We start from the raw sequence: 18124 nt of genomic DNA, 5'->3' as shown, positions 1-18124 counted from the left end.
CATAATTCTAACATGACCCTAGTAATTCTTACTGCCGTAGAATCCACACTTTTGTGTAATCCCCTCTCCTTGAGTGTGGGCAGACTTTGTGACTTCTTTTTTTCAACCATTTTAAAAAATTGAAGTGTAGTTAATTTACAATGTTTTGTTAGTTTCAGGTGTATAGCAAAGTGATTCAGTTATACGTGTGTGTATATATATACGTGTGTGTGTGTGAATATAAATATTCTTCTTCAGATTCTTTTCCATTTTAGGTTATTATAAGATACTGAATATAGTTCCCTGTGCTCTACAGTAGGTCTTTGTTGGTTATTTATTTTATGTATAGTGATGTGTATATGTTAATCCCAAACTCCTGTGAGTCTACTTCTCTTTTGTAAATAAGTTCATTTATATTAGTTTTTCCGATTCCGCATATAAGTTGTTACGTGAGCCAACGCGGGCTGTGAAAGAATTCACAGAAGTATTAAGAAGGGAAGAAAAGAAAGTTTTTATTCACTTTCCAAGGGAGGAAAGGGGCCAGACGCAGAGAGTGGCATTAACACTGAAGGGTGGGGTTTTGAGTCTTTTACTGAGTTTCAAAGGGCAAGATGCAGGAAAAGGGGGTGGGTTCATGTCTCTTCTGGTCCACAGCAGTACCCAGGCTGGCTGTGTCTCTATAGGATGTGGTTTTTTGGAGAATAGACTTGCAGTCTTCAGTAATTTTCCAGTCTTAGGGTGTCTGAAAGAGACTCGATAGTGGCCCTTGACAGGCGCTACTCTATTGTGAACAGTGTTAGATGGGTTTACATGAGTGGTATCATATGATACTTGTCTTTCTCAGTCTGATGTACTTCACTTCATATGGGAATCTCTAAGTCCATGCATGTTGCTACAAATGGCATTATTTCATTCTTTTCATGGCTCAGTAGTATTCCATTGTGTATATATATCACATCTTCTTTATCTATTCATCTGTTGATGGACACTTAAGTTGCTTCCAGGAGCATAGTTTTATTATATGTAGGGATAAATATGTCTGACCCCAAAGGAGCCATGGATGTGGTTTATTGAGTTTTCAAGAATAGGAAAAGTGCTTATGTATTGGTCTCTCCTGCTCAAGTATGCCACCAAGCACATTTCTTGGAATTTCTCAATAAATAGTTGCTAAATAAAAATGAGGGGGAAAGAATAAAAGAGTTAAATGTAAACAGTTGTTATTCAGCATTCTAAAAATCAGTAGGGATGTTAAGTCTTATAGGTTTTAAATCAGCTAGACCAGACAACTGTGTAGATAGTATTATTTACTTTTATGTAGTAAATCTCATCTCCTCGAGGATAAATATCAATGAAAATAGGGAAATAAACAGCATTGCATTAAAGTGTTAAGATAATTCATTTAGGGGGAGAAACATGCCACAATTTATTTATAAACCTTAGGGGATCTGAGCTATAAAATGCAGCTTGGGAATCAGAGAATCATTTTTGACTGGTCTTTGAAAACATTAGCTCAGTGTACCACTGTAGCATATGAGCCAACAGATTTCCTGAGCCTTATTAGGAAGATATATGAAAACAGAGGTGAAAATATTGCAGTGTTCTTATAACATTCCAAGCTTCACCATCATAAATATTATGTGTGGTTTGCACACTGTCGTCCCTCCAAGAGACCTGTTGGACTTGATGAAGACCCACCCAGAGAATGACCAGAGGGATCATGGCACTTCTATTAAAAATAATATTAAAAATAAATATTATTAAAAATAGATTCTATTGAAAATAATTAAAATAAGAATATCCAGCACTGCTTCAGCTCTTACTCCAGTCCAAGTGGGAGTTCCTCTGCATGTATTTACAGATCGAATCCTCACAAAATCTTCTTGGGCAGGTAATATTATTTCATGCCCATTTTACAGATAAGGTTACCAAGGATCAGAGAATTTAAGTGACTCACCCAAGTTAGACAGCTAGTAAGTGGCTGAAGCAAAATTTGAACCCAGGAAATCTGGTCCTAAAATCCATGCTCTTAACCATGACACTCAACAGGGAACATCATATATTCTGTTCTGGGAAGTGGAAGACAGGGACAAAGTATTATGGGCACGTACAAAACAGAAAACCATGCCGAGAGACTGAACTTGGATTTGTCCTCCGTTTACCAAAATACTGAAAATAGGTTATATTTTCAGATGAATAAGAAAAAGTGTTACTTTGGACAGTACAGGCAAAAACAAGCACAAAAAACCACTTTTATTTAACACATTATTCCAAATAATGCTAGGAATAAAATAGCCGGTTCAAAAAAGGCTTAGATAGTTTTATGGCTTATAGCACCAGAACTAGAATAACTGCTATTTCACCTACAAACATGAACAATTTTCATGTGGTTCACGTGATTATTAATCTCATGCTGGTGTCATGATGTCACCCCTGGCCTCCAGGTCACTTCCTCACATTTGGGGGTGGGGGGAAATGCACCAGACTCATTTCCTCCCCTAATGGGTGACTAGCACAGGTGATAGTGTCACAGTTACTTTTCCTTTATTCCGCCTTATTTTAGCAATTTCCCCATATTGGCGCATCTTGAACTTTGCTGTTACCCAAACCTCTCCATGTGTGAAATGTTTGATTGACAGTAAACCCATTCTTATATTAATCCTCTCCTTTTTAAAATTTGAGGCCGCCCTCCCCCTGCCCCGCCCCGTCCCCCCGTCCCCCCGTCACTCAGATTCTTACTTTTCTGGACTCTGTCTCTCCTGGATAATTTCATTTCCTCCCTGACCAGTCATCATTTCATTAAGATTTGCAACACCCCCAATTCCTTTACCCCATAGTCATTGGACTCATCCTGTCCTGATCCTAATCTTAAATCCAACCACATTTTTCCTTCCACTTCTGTTTTTAAACAGCTAGAGAGTGTCTAACATATGCATTTCCTAATATTTGTCAGGGAGATATTAAATATATGATTCATGAGTCAATAAATGCATGAGAAATACAATAGCTTTCCTAATTGGCTGTCATACATTCATGATTTCCAACCTCAGATGGTTCATTAATATCCATTGACAAGCGGCACTTAAAACCCTTTACAGTATACACGGTGGATGAGAAACTGACACTGGAGCCACATCCTTGGGCCACATAACATCTCTAAGCCTCAATTTCCACATCTGTAAAAGGGGATAACAATATTAGCCACCTTATAATTTTTTTTCTTTTTTTTTTTCTAATGGTGCTTCATTATTTTTCTTCATTAAATATGTGTGATTTTGAATTTTTAAAAGAAAAGATATTTTTAAAATTCCATTGAACACATACTTAATGGGGTGTCCACGGTGTTTTGGACACCATGAGAGCACAAGATGAATGTGCTGTGCCCTCTGGTTTCAAGGAGCGCTTCATCAAGTTGCAGAAGATGTTCTTCCAGTGAGCTGGAAAATAGGCTTGACTAGGATAAGTCTTAGAAGAGAAGGACAAAAATGTCCTGGGTGAGCTCAGTGAAGGGAACAGCTCTGACCTGTGCAGAAGTCAGGTTACTGTCAGCAAATGAGGTAAAATAGGCTCTGAAATTTTCTTTTTCGATCCAAAACAAAAAAAAAAAGTTTAAAGAATAAGTTCTAGGATCCACTTGCTTTTCTGTTCCTTCTGCAGTAAACATCGTAACTCTTCTTTTAGATTCATTTTTATGAATCAATAAGAAAGGAGACAAAGAATGTCAAGATGTATTCAAATTGCCATGAGGAGAAAGGGGTGTAATTACTAGTTATAAGAGCAGCCCTAAATTCATTCACTTATTGTAATTCTTCTAAAGGAATATATATTGAATATTTTGAAACATATTGTTAAAATATGATTCAAAGAAGGGCGACTGTTTTGATAATTTATAAAACAGAAGGACTGGATTATATAAAATGTTTTCCATTTGATATAGTCTTTCAATCAAAGTTAAAAACCTAAAGAAATCTTCCAAAGGAAATTATTGTTCTCAGAAGGAAGGGTGGACAAGTTTGTGATTTGGAAATTAAATTGGCTGGGTGAATAAGTAAGAGCGGACTGAAAACTTAGAGCCCTTGTATTGGGAGGCATTAGCGTTGGGTTGAATCCCAAGTTTTCCTTGGTTACTACTGTCAAATGGAAATAGAAATTAAATGTAAGCAGAGCTTATTAAGAATTGTTAGTCTGAAGAGCACTTCATCAGTTCTAAAGTATATGTAAGTGTCATGGCTAATTAAAATTGAATTTTAGTGCTGCTAATATAATTTGCAGTCTTAAGAATCTGCTCTCTGGAAACCTCTCCAGTACTTGGTTGAGATATTCTTGGTACGGTAGTTAGTATTCATTTGGGACCAGTCTAGTTATGTCTAGTTGACCTTCCATCCAAGAAACAAACAAACAAACAAAAAACAAAGCAAAACAAAAAACTTTACATATCTTGGGTTTGGAGAAGAGTTTTTTGGTGTAATTGTGTATAGATACGTTGAATTCTTCTCAAATAGAATCAGGAGTGAAAGCTGAGATACGTAGGCTTTGAAACCATGCTTATCAAAGCATTTTTAAAAATTTTAGTGGAGTCATGACAGGAGGAAGATATAATTTATGTGGACTCTGTTTACTCATATTAAAATAAGAATAGGAATAAAGAAACGGTGACAGGCTACGAGTAGTCAAAAAGAGTAGAAATATTTTCCCAGATGTCCTATGGTGTTATCTATTTCCTATGCAGTTCTCTTATCTCCACCAAAAATGGAGATAATCCTTATCTTCTATATTCCCACACTTGTATACATCCCTTTCATACTGAATCAGGACTGACCTGTGTACCACAATACTGCAAAAGGGTGGTTTGTGCTTTCTGAGCCTGGGTCCTCAAAGGCTGCTGTGACTTTCACCTTGGCCTGCTGGGTCACTTGCTATGGGAGCAAGTTGGCCTCTATGCTGTGAGGACTCTTTACAGACCTGTGGGAAGTCCCATGTAGAAAGGAATAAGACCTCTGGCTAATAGGCAGCACCAGCCTACTAGCATGTGTGTGAACCACCTAGTAAATGATCTTCTAGCCTCAGTTAGGCCTTCAGGTGGCCAGAGTCCAGTCAACATCTGTCTTTATAATCTCACGAGTGACCTTGCATCAAAAATTGATAATAATTATTGCTTTAGGCTATTAATCTTTGGAGTATTTGGTTATGCATTAATTGATGATCAATACAATTACTTACACTGTAATGTATAATTTCATCAAATGCCATTCTGACCAAGGAGATGATACCACATATTATAAACAACTGTTGTAGCCATTTAATGCTACTTAGAATGTTTTAGAACTTACATCAGATGATCAACAATATCAGTTGCTACCAAATTTGGAGCTGAATGATTAATGAAACATCTGCTTATATTCCAGATAGTTGTAAGAGTAAGCCAATGGAGGCCATGATCTACCAAGCTGAATGATAATTAAATATTTGCCCCTATTTGAAACTACTTCTGTTTTTTCCACATTACTGTGAATAGCATACATTCCTATTTTTTGAAGAGTAAAACTTGGCTAAACCTGAGACTTTAGATCTACCGAAGACTCAGCCTCCAAAGAAAACTCATAATAGTTTCACACATCATCAGGTACGGTTAATGTCACTTTTTTGGTGACTCTTTCACATTTATTGGCTGTTATGTGTTTTTTTCAATGAGCTATATCAGGAATTTATCCTTGACCGTCCCCTTGCACTGAGTAACTCTCTTGAACTCCAAAAACCAGAAATTGCAAAATTTCTCACATTTGTTATGTTAGCACATTGTTTTCCTACTCGAAATATCGGACTTTTATTTTATCTTATTTTTTTAAACATCTTTATTGGAGTATAATTGCTTTACAATGGTGTGTTAGTTTCTGCTGTATAACAAAATGAATCAGCTATATGTATACATATATCCCCATATCCCCTCCCTCTTGCGTCTCCCTCCCACCCTCCCTATCCCACCCCTCTAGATGGTCACAAAGCACCGAGCTGATCTCCCTGTGCTATGCGGCTGCTTCCCACTAGCTAGCTATTTTACATTTGGTAGTGTATATATGTCCATGCCACTCTCTCACTTCTTCCCAGCTTACCCTTCCACCTCCCCGTGTCCTCAAGTCCATTTTCTACATCTGTGTCTTTATTCCTATCCTGCCCCTAGGTTCTTCAGAACCATTTTTTTGTTTTTTTTAGATTCCATATGTATGTGTTAGCATACGGTATTTGTTTTTCTCTTTCTGACTTACTTCACTCTGTATGACAGACTCTAGGTCCATCCACCTCACTGCAAATAACTCAATTTCGTTTCTTTTTATGGCTGAGTAATATTCCATTGTATATATGTGCTGCATCTTCTTTATCCATTCATCTGTCAGTGGACACTTAGGTTGCTTCCATGTCCTGGCTATTGTAAATAGAGCTGCAATGAACATTGTGGTACACTGACTTTTAAAGTTGATGGTGAATTCCAGGCTCTTACACTTACTTCTGCAAAAATGGCCATTACAGCAACCTTGTCCTCTTAATTCTGTTGCACTATTATAGTCTTTAGGCCTTCATTCATATAAAGGAACGCCTTCAGGGTGCTGATTTCTTGCAGGAAGATCATTACTGAGAAGACAAGTCTAACCTGTTACAATTTCTCTCTTCTATATGCCCTGGCCCATCAATTAGTATATTTGCATCTCCTATTAAGTATGAACACCTTAAACTGCATATAACCTTAAACTGAGCTGCTTTCAAGTATGAAGAATTTTCAAAAATGTTGACGACCTATCAATAGAGCAAGAGATCAGATAAATGTTTTCTGTAACTAATGTTGCATTCTTGACCAATGGCATCTATTTATGTGTTGGTGGCAGGAATTCTGGGGGTAGTCTTTGGGTTTTATGCCCCAATTTTTTCTCTTTCTGAAACTAATGAGTAAAATTAATAAGCCTAAGTATGACTAAAGGAATCCTTGATTTTAGTAATACTGTATTCTAAAATTTTGAGCTAACTCCATAGTAAACTCCAAATATTAAAAAAAATATTTATTGATACCTACTATTAATAATGGATGCATGAGTCAATCTTCAATTACATAGAAAAGTAGCCATGTATTTGCATTCACAGTGCTTATAGCCCGTTCCCTTCTGACTTGTATATTTTATGGGCTTTTAATGTTAAGAGTAGTAATGTTCTACTATTCTGTCTTCTCAATTGAATATATTAGTTATGGTTCAAACACTTTCTGTACCACTCACAGACCTGGCAGGAAGTAAGTTGCACTCAGATGGTTTAAATGAAGAAAGTTTTTTAAAGAAGGGTCGACTTACAGAGTGGTTGGCAGGACTAAGAAAACAAACAAAAGATGTTGAAGCACCAGAGAATAGCAACGGTAGGAAGAAGTTATATCTATTAAAAACTAAGAAACAAGGGGATGAGCCCAAGAGAGCTAGAGCCCTAAACGAGATCATTTGGTAGATGTGCTAGTCTTCAAAAGTTATAATTATTCCTGAAAAACTTTGCCACAGCAGTGAATATGCAGCGAGGAAATATCTCAATCTCTCTCACCCTACCTGCTGATCTGCTGTCCTGCAGATGCTTCTTACAGGCATTTTCCATTCAGAAGCTAGTGTAACAATATGTCCTAGAGATCAGCCACCCAGGTCTGCAAAGCAGAGCAGAGAAGTATGGAGATCTTGGAAAGGGAATAATGGAGAAAAACCAGCATACCTCCATATGAAAATGCATTTTTGGTAGCAGGCCTTCTGATCTTCTTAGGTCATACTTAAAATGCACTTAAATATAAGGAAAAATTAGTAGTTGCTTGAAATTTTATTCAAATAGTAATATAAATTGAAATAATTACAATATCCCTGAATGTGGCACGTTTCTTCTCAAAGGTAATATCAGACAATAAATAAGTAATAAAAAGCAACTGATAATCTTGAAATTAATTTATGTATGTGTTAACCATACAATAAACAAACCCCAGTGGGTGGCCTCTTCAGGACCATGGACAGATTTCACCTGGCTGTTCTGTAGTTCTCAACAGTATATTGTGCTTTTGCTACTTCCCTAGCTAAAACTTCCCAAGTTGTACTGAAATGATTGAAGCTGTTATCTGACTGATTTTATAAAGATGTTATGAGATTACAGCTAAAAACTTAGTTAAAATGATTAGGCACTTTGTGGTAGAAATTTTCCCTCATATGGCAGGATCTATGAGCATCTGCCGTGATGACTCTCTTAAGGCTAATTCTCTCCTCTGTAGAAGCTGTGAAGGGTGATGTTTTGTGTTACAGAGCAGGATGCCGGAAAAAGTTAGTATTTTACCACTACAGCTTCAAGAAGATTTGCATTTCTGGCACAGTAATGTAATAATTCAGAGTAGCTTTTAGAACTACAGTAATGCCTTTACATAGCAAGTGACCTTCAGCTGTTGTTACATAATCTTGAGATTTATTAAGATCATTATAGATAATGAAATTCCAGATGACCTCACTAATCACATTTTTCCAACTATATCAACTAGATCATTTCCTTTATTATTTATTTACTTATTATAAATTCATTATTTATTTTTGGCTGCATTGGGTCTTCGTTTCTGCATGTGGGCTTTCTCTAGTTGCGGCGAGCAGGGGCTACTCTTCGTTGTGTTGCAAGGGCTTCTCATTGCGGTGGCTTCTCTTGTTGTGGAGCACGGGCTCTGGGCACGCGGGCTTCAGTAGTTGTGGCGTGTGGGTTTCAGTAGTTGTGGCTCACGGGCTCTAGAGTGGAAGCTCAGTAGTTGTGGCGCACGGGCTTAGTTGCTCCGCAGCATGTGGGATCTTCCCGGACCAGGGCTTGAACCCTGCATTGGCAGGCGGATTCTTAACCACTGCGCCACCAGCGAAGCCCAATCATTTCCTTTAAAACAAAAAAATATAGTACTGTGGTTTTTTGCACTTAGCCCATCTTGTCCAGATGTCAGAAGCACCCACTAATACCTCAGAGGACTACATAGAAGGCTGCAACTATTTTGGTGCAGAATTATAGACTAAGCCACTAAACTAAAGGGTTTCAAAACATGGATCAGTTCTTGGAATACTTCTATAATTTAGGAAATATGAGGAATAGTGAACTAGGCTGGTCTTACTTTCTAATGAATTATAGATTTTACTTCTCCATAAACATGTTTCATACTCAGCTGGAGATAAGAAAATGCATTTTTATATTTTTATTAAATATTAGTTAAAGCAATATTTATAAAACATCTGTAGGGTATAAAGAAAAATAGTACACTAAATACATAACCTACACACAGTTTTAAAAGAAAATGGTAACAGTATCCTGAATATGTATTATTCCCTTGATATTCTTTGTCGCTCCAATCTTGAATTATGTCCTTTCATTTTCCTTCTGTGTTTCAAAATTACACATTATGGTTTTATTCAGTAAATGTTTGTATAGATTTACCCACATATTGGCCACTCTCCTGTCCTGCATTATTCTTGCATCTCAGATTTCCATCTGGCATCATTTTTCTTCTGCCTAAAGTATATCTTTTGGGATTCTCTTTAGAGAGGAGCCACTGGTACTACATGCTCTTCAGTTTTTAATTTAGGTGAAAAAGTCTCTAATTCTGTTTCATTCTTGAAAGATCTTTTCATTGAATATACAATTCTAGATTGAGAGTGTGTTCTTGCAGCCTCTTAAATATACTATTCCACTAACTTCTGGCTTTCTCTGTCAGTTCTAAGAAGTCAGCTGTCTGACTATAGTCAATCCTCGAATGAAAAATACCTTTTCTTTTCACTTTAAACATTGTATCTTTATCTTCAGTTTCACCCTGATATGTATAATTGTTATTTTTAAAATTTATCACGCTTGGAATTTTTGCACCTTCTCAAAGGTACTGTAAGAGTCAAAAACAGACGTGGGCTCTGTCTTATGAAGCTTGTGAGGAAATGAGAGAAAATGAAATAAACGCTAGAAACAAACCTGGTTTTAGATATATTGAATGTGATGCCTCTTGAAAGTATTTAAGTGGAGGTACAAAGTAGACAATATGTATATTCTATATATATATAAACTCAGAAACTCAGAGAAATTTGGATTGAACATATAAGTTTGGACATCAGATAGATAAAGGAAGAAAATAGTATCATAGATCTGTTGAGACTTTTTAAGATTATAATGTAGAGTGAGAAGGGATGAAGTCTTAGGATAGATCTTGAGAAATTCTAGTATTCAATGGCCAAGGAAATGGGGACTGAGGACTGAGAGGAAGCAACAAGGGACTAGGGAGAAGTCAGGAAGAGTCTATGTTTGCAGATTGCAATACAATCTTTAAATGAGATAGCCCTGAAATCAGACTTAAGTGGGTCAAGGGTAATGGAGAGAGAGAAAATGGAGGCAAGAAGTCATGTACAAGTCAATGTAGACTATAGTATGAGGCAATAAAGAACAACTTTGAAATTTCAATGGGCATATGATTGCAAAGGTTGATTTGGTGCTCAGCCAGTATCCATTGTGGATTAACATCAGCCCTTCTGATGTCCTGAATCATTCAGAACCAGAATGAAGTGAGAGCCATTATCTGGGACATTATTGGTCTCATAGTGGTTTAAAAAAAAAAAAAAAGTGGCAGGACCATGCAATTACTCTAAAAGCTTCTTCTTAGAAGTGGCACAGGGCTTCCCTGGTGGTTTAGTGGTTGAGAATCTGCCTGCCAATGCAGGGGACACGGGTTCGAGCCCTGGTCTGGGAAGATCCCACGTGCCGCGGAGCAAGTAGGCCCGTGAGCCACAACTACTGAGCCTGCGCGTCTGGAGCCTGTGCTCCGCAACAAGAGAGGCCGCGATAATGAGAGGCCCGCGCACCGTGATGAAGAGTGGCCCCCACTTGCCGCAACTAGAGAAAGCCCTCGCACAGAAACTAAGACCCAACACAGCCATAAATAAATTTAAAAAAAAAAATTAAAAAAAAAAAAAAAGAAGTGGCACGTATCACTCTCACATATAATTTCATTAACTAAAGAAAGTCACATGGCCAGACCTAATGTGAATGGGGGTAGCAGTGGGGAGGGGATATTTTAATTAGATATACAATCTAATATGGTTAAGGTCTCCTAGGTAGAGAGAGATTTTTTTTTCATTATTTTCATTGTAAATGAGGAGAATGGGAAATGAGAGGCCCTGTGAGTTGAGAGATTTTTTTTAAGGGAGATAATTAATGATGTTTAACTATGATGGGGGTGAATCTAGCTGTAAGAGAATTATTGACCGTATTGGGAGAATAGGGTCTGGTTGATATTTTGAGGTTTCCAAGAAATAGAATCCAATTTAGGAAGGGTAGCCCTGGTCCTAGATAGGAAGACCTTCTCCCTCACTAATGAAATGTTTTAAAGAAGGGATAAGAGCTCCACTAAATATATTTGTAGGTTTGTTAGAGGGTACTAGATAGAATTCCAATATGTATGATGGTTTCTCTTTGCTCTGTGAAGTGGAACACAAGAAATATACTAAGACAATGGAGAAAAGTAAGGAAGGTGTCCTAGGTCAAAAAAGCTAGGAATATAGAGAAATTCTTCAACTTGATAAAGAACATCTACAAACATCCTACAACTAACATTATACTTAATGGTGAGAAACTAGAAGCTTTTCCCTCTAAGATCAAGAGCAAGGCAACGATGTCCCATATCACCACTCCCATTCAACACTGTACTGGAAGTCCTAGCTAATGCGATAAGACTAAAAAGGAAATAAAATGTGTACAGCTTGAGGAAGATGAAATAAAGCTGTCTGTTCACAGATGACATGATTGTCTATGTAGAAAAAGAATTGACAAAAACACTAGTGGAACTAATATGCAATTATATCAAGGTTACAGGGCACAAAATTAATATATAAAAGTCAATTTTTCTTATATACCAGCAATGAAACATTGGAATTTGAAACTAAAAACACAGTAACATTTATATTATTAGCACCAAAAAATTAAAATACTTAGATGTAAATCTAAAAAATATGTACAGGATCTGTATGAGGAAAACTACAAACTCTGATGAAAGAAATCAAAGATCTAAATAGGTGGATATTCCATGTCCATGGACAGGAGGAGTCACTGTGATTCAGGTGTCAATCCTTCCTAATTTAATCAGCAGGTTTAACAGAATCTGAATAAAATTCCCAGCAAGTTTTTTGGCACTGTCAACCAACTGATTCTGAAGTATATGTGGAATGGCAAAAGGCCAAGAATAGCCAATATAATACTAAAGAAAAAGAACAAAGCCAGAGGCCTTTCCATCTCTGGCTGCCGCCAGCAGAGGAGCTGCCGCTATGTCCGCGCATCTGCAGTGGATGGTCGTGAGGACCTGCTGCAGTTACTTGATCAAGAGGAACAAGCAGACGTACAGCACCGAACCCAATAACCTCAAGGCTCGCAACTCCTTCCGCTACAACCGGCTCATTCACTGCAAGACTGTGGGCGTGGAGACGGCGGCGGACGGCAAAGGAGTCGTGGTGGCCAGGAAGCGGAGATCCGGCCAGGGAAAGCCAGCCACTTCCTACGTGCAGACCACCATCAACGAGAATGCCCAGGCCACCCTCAGCAGCAACCGACACATGATCTGAAAGAGCAAGTACCGCCCAGATTTGCGCATGGCCGCCCTCCACAGAGCCAGCCGCCATCCTATGCAGCCAGAAGCCTGTGATGGTGAAGAGGAAGTGGACCCGCCCCACCAACAGCTCCTGAGCGATCTATCCCCTTCCCTCATGCAATAAAACTGTCAGCTGACATGCCCCAAAACAAACAAACAAACAAAAAAAAACCCAGAGAACTGACAACTAATACTACTTGACTTCAAGACTTAATATAAAGCTCCAGTTAGTAAGATGGCATAGTAGTGGTGAAAGAATAGAAATAATACAAGTGGAATAGAGAGTCCAGAAATAGACTCATACATTTATAATCAACTGATGTTTTACAAGGGAGAAAAGGCAATTCAATGGAGAAAGGATTGACTTTTCAACAAATGCTGTTTGAACAATTGGACATTCATACACAAAAATAATTTATACAGACCTTACACTTTTCATAAAGATTAAATTAAAATGGATCATAGACAAAAATGTAAATCACAAATCTATAAAACTTCGAGAAGATAGCAAGAGAATAAGCTAGGTGACCTTGGGTTTGATGGTGAATTTTTAGATACAGTACCAAAAGCACCATCTATGAAAGAAAATATTAAGTTGGGATTTACTAAAATGAAAAACTTCTGCTCTGTGGAAGACACTGTAAAGAAAAACAGAAGAAAAGCCACAGGCTGGGAGAAAATATTTGCAAAAGACATATCTAAAGAACTGCTATCCAAAATATCCAAAGAGCTCTTAAAATCCAACAGTAGGAAAACACACACACACACACACACACAATCTGATTAAAAAATGAGGAAAAGACTTGAACAGATACTTCATGAAAGAAGATATGCAGATGGCAAATAACCTTAAAAAAGATGCTCCATGTCTTACATCATCCCTTAGAGAAATGCAAATTAAAACAACAGTTACCACTATGTCTTAAAATGCCCCAAATCCAAAACACTAACAACACCAAACGCTGGCAAGGATATGGAACAACATAAACAATTATCCATTGCTGGTGGGAATGCAAAGTGGTACAGCCACTTTGAAAGACAATTGGGCAGTTTTTTATAAAAATAAACATTTTTAGCATACGATCCAGCAGTTGTGCTCCCTGGTATTTACCCAAATGAGTAGAAAACTAATGTCCACACAAAAACCTGCCACAGATATTTACAGCAGCTTTGTTAATAATTGCCAAAACTTGGAAGCAATCAAGATGTCCTTCAGTAGTGAATGGATAAATAAATGGCAGTATATCCAGACAATAAAATAATATTCAGTACTAAAAATATATGAGCTATTAAGCCATGAAAAGACATGGAGGAACAGGGCTTCCCTGGTGGCACAGTGGTTAAGAATCCGCCTGCCAGTGCAGGGGACACAGGTTTGAGCCCTGGTCCGGGAAGATCCCACATGCTGCGGAGCAACTAAGCCCATGCGCCACAACTACTGAGCATGCGCTCCAGAGCCTGCGAGCCACAACTACTGAGCCTGCGTGCCACAACTACTGAAGCCTGCACACCTGGAGCCTGTGCTCCACAGCAAGAGAAGCCACTTGCATCACAACGAAGAGTAGCCCCCACTCACCACAACTAAAGAAAGCCCGCGCACAGCAGTGAAGACCGAACACAGCCAAAAATAAATAAATAAATAAATTTAATTTAAAAAAATTTTCTTTTAAAGATATGGAGGAACATTAAATACATATTACTAAGTCAAAGAAGCCAGTCTGAAAAGGCTACATACTGTATAATTCCAATTATAGTTGGCTCTTGAACAAAGCAGGGGTTAGGGTTGACCCTCTATGAAGTCAAAAATCTGTGTGTAACATAGTTGGTCCTCCATATATACAGTTCCTCCCTCTATATCTGCAGTTCCATATCCATGGATTCAGCCAATGGTGGATCGTGTAGTACTGTAGTATTTACTACTGAAAAAAATCTGTGTGTAAGTGGACCCATGCGGTTCAAACCTGTGTTGTCCAAGGGTCAACTGTATATGATGTTCTTGAAAAGGCAAAACTGTGGAGACAGTAAAAAAGATCAGTGGTTGACAGAGATTCCTGAGGAGTGAGGGAAGAATGAGTAATACAGAGCACAGACAATATTTAGGGCAGTGAAACTATTCTGCATGATACTGTAATGGTGGATGCATGCCATTAGACATTTGTCAAAACCCATAGACTGTACAACACAAAGAGTGAACCCTAATGCAAACTATGGGCTTTCATTAATAATAATAAGTCAATATTGGTTCATCAACTGTAACAAATGAATGGACCATACTAATACAAGAGGTTAATAATAGGGGAAACCGTAGAGGGTGAGAAGGGTATATGGGGACTTTCTATACTTTCTGTTGAATTTTTCTACGAACCTTAAACTGTTCTAACTATAAAGTCTATTAATATAAAAAATCGATATTAATCTAATTCCTTAACCCAACCCTTTGGAGGAATCAGATAGATGTTATCTACGCTTAAGCGTTTTGTACTTTTCTCAAAAACCAATGCCTACGATGATAGATGCAAGGTACAGCCACAGACTCATTCATTGTATGTACTAAGCTATGATATATTTATTAACGCTTAGCCAAATAAACATGAATGTGTCTAGAGCTGTGTTTGTGTATGCCATGCACCTGTCTCTCCTAAGCATTCAAAATATTATTTAAATAGTTTGTGAATATGGATAAAATATAATAAGGAAGAAAAGTAAAGAGAAAGAGAGGGCAACTAATTTAACATCAGTTGATAAGAGGTACTGAATTTGTGGGAAGCAACGTGTTCTAAAATTGCTCCATGCTTACTCCTTTTTGTCTTTCCTTCTTTGGTGTAAACCTTGACACGTTCCAGTGAATTCCCAATGTCCCTCCTCCTTCCAAAACCTATTCCTACTCACACTTTTGGTGAGGAAAAGCTACACTGACCTGAAGAGAAGCTGCCGTGCCAGTGATGTGATGTTTTTACCTTTGCTGTGGAAACTGCATTAGTGCTTGTTTTAAGGACACACCAAGCCTTTATTTGTGTCTTTAATATCTGCAAACATCCTTGGAAGAGAGAGGATGCTCCAGATTAGAGTTGATCCTCCTCACTTCTGGCCAGTAAATGAGCCAATCTGTTTTAATGAAGAGGCGGGGCAGGGAAATGTCCCTTTTACGTGCCACACAGAACCAGAAATTCTGACTGAAATATCAGAGTGGTGGTTTTGCTTCCGAGAGTATTTACTTTTAAGGTTCATTTGCTAAGTTAATTCAATAAAAGCACAGCAGTGAAGTCAGCTGAAACCTGGATTGTACGAACGTATTGAATACAAAGGATGAGACTGTTTGCCCCCTTTAATATCTGTTCATAGGTTAACTCTTTGTCTTGAAAATCTTGGAAGTTGTATGAATTTATCTTTGAATATTGACATAGGTCATTGGTAACAACATATATGCTGTGTTAACTAGCATCTTGTCCTACCTAGCCTTTATTTTAAGATATTTCATTGTGATCTCCCTCAGTTGATGTACATCTAGATAACATCATTGTGTTTTCACATTGAAGTTTAAAAAAAAAAAATCTAAGGGTGCTATTTAAATGTATACAATAAAAATTTATGGGGGCTTCCCTGGCGGTGCAGTGGTTAAGAATCCGCCTGCCAACACAAGGGACACAGGTTCAAGCCCTGGTCCAGGAAGATCGCACATGCCACGGAGCAGCTAGGCCCGTGCGCCACAACTACTGAGCCTGTACTCTAGAGCCTGTGAGCCACAACTACTGAGACCACGTGCCACAACTACTGAAGCCCGTGTGCCTAGAGCCTGTGCTCCGCAACAAGAAAAGCCACCGCAATGAGAAGCCCGCGCACCGCAACGAAGAGTAGCCCCCACTTGCCACAACTAGAGAAAGCCCGTGCACAGCAACGAAGACGCAATGCAGGCAAAAATAAAATAAATAAATATTTTTTTAAAAAAATTAAAAAATAAATTTATGCATTCTCCAAAATGGCAGAATTTTGAAGTATTTTAGAAGAGTTTATAATATTCTTCTCTATTAGATATAATAGGATATTAATAGCACAAAATTATCTTGCATCTCACATAAAGGGTAGCTGGTGCAAAATACAATAAAATACGGTGAATGAAAAGAACGCATTTGATATTATAGTAAAATAAATCGCAGCTTTCCTGACAACGTAGCCCAAATTTTCCACTTCTCTTTCCTTAACTATTTATGGATCTAAACTGTTATCTTTATTTTACCATGCATTTTCTTTTTTTTTTTTTTTTGGAAGAGTTTGAGAAGGATAGGTGTTAGCTCTTCTCTAAATGTTTGATAGAATTCACCTGTGAAGCCATCTGGTCCTGGACTTCTGTTTATTGGAAGATTTTTTTTTTAAACATCTTTATTGAAGTATAATTGCTTTACGATGGTGCGTTAGTTTCTGCTTTATAACAAAGTGAATCAGTTATACATATACATATGTTCCCATATCTCTTCCCTCTTGCATCTCCCTCCCTCCCACCCTCCCCATCCCACCCCTCTAGGTGGTCACAAAGCACCTAGCTGATCTCCCTGTGCTATGCGGCTGCTTCCCACTAGCTATCTATTTTACATTTGGTAGTGTATATATGTCCATGACACTCTCTCACCCTGTCACATATCACCCCTCCCCCTCCCCATATCCTCAAGTCCATTCTCTAGTAGGTCTGTGTCTTTATTCCCATCTTGCCACTAGGTTCTTCATGGCCTTTTTATTTTTTTCCTTAGATTCCATATATATGTGTTAGCATACTGTATTTTTTTTCTCTTTCTGACTTATTTCACTCTGTATGACAGACTCTAACTCCATCCACCTCATTACAAATACCTCCATTTCATTTAGTTTTATGGCTGAGTAATATTCCATTGTATATATGTGCCACATCTTCTTTATCCATTCATCTGATGATGGACAGTTAGGTTGCTTCCATGTCCTGGCTATTGTAAATAGAGCTGCAATGAACATTTTGGTACATGACTCTTTTTGAACTATGGTTTTCTCAAGGTATATGCCCAGTAGTGGGATTGCTGGGTCATATGGTAGTTCTATTTGTAGTTTTTTAAGGAACCTCCATACTGTTCTCCATAGTGGCTGTATCAACTTACATTCCCACCAACAGTGCAAGAGTGTTCCCTTCCCTCCACACCCTCTCCAGCATTTATTGTTTGTAGATTTTTTGATGATGGCCATTCTGACCGGTGTGAGATGATATCTCATTGTAGTTTTGATTTGCATTTCTCTAATGATTAATGATGTTGAGCATTCTTTCATGTGTCTGTTGGCAATCTGTATATCTTCTTTGGAGAAATGTCTATTTAGGTCTTCTGCCCATTTTTGGATTGGGTTGTTCGTTTTTTTGTTATTGAGCTGCATGAGCTGCTTGTAAATCTTAGAGATTAATGCTTTGTCAGTTGCTTCATGTTGGAAGATTTTTAATCACAGTTTCAATTTCATTACTTGTGATTGGTCTGTTCATATTTTCTGTTTCTT

At 37.9% G+C, this 18124-nt stretch overlaps 1 protein-coding gene and 1 pseudogene across 7 annotated transcripts in view; both read left to right on the top strand.

Annotated features, from left to right (window-relative positions):
- Positions 1-18124, top strand: part of DLGAP1 (DLG associated protein 1) — an 856539-nt gene that overhangs the window by 211057 nt on the left and 627358 nt on the right. The window lies entirely within an intron of this gene.
- On the top strand, positions 6005-16860 carry LOC309610563 (large ribosomal subunit protein eL28 pseudogene; annotated as a pseudogene). Its single transcript has one exon. The product of its transcript is annotated as a large ribosomal subunit protein eL28 pseudogene (transcript).

The sequence above is a fragment of the Balaenoptera borealis genome (assembly GCF_965194805.1).
Source record: "Balaenoptera borealis genome assembly, chromosome: 14".
In the NCBI taxonomy this organism is placed as follows: Eukaryota; Metazoa; Chordata; class Mammalia; order Artiodactyla; family Balaenopteridae; genus Balaenoptera; species Balaenoptera borealis.
Note: the sequence above shows the minus strand (reverse complement) of the source record. Positions and strands in the feature narration are given on the sequence as shown.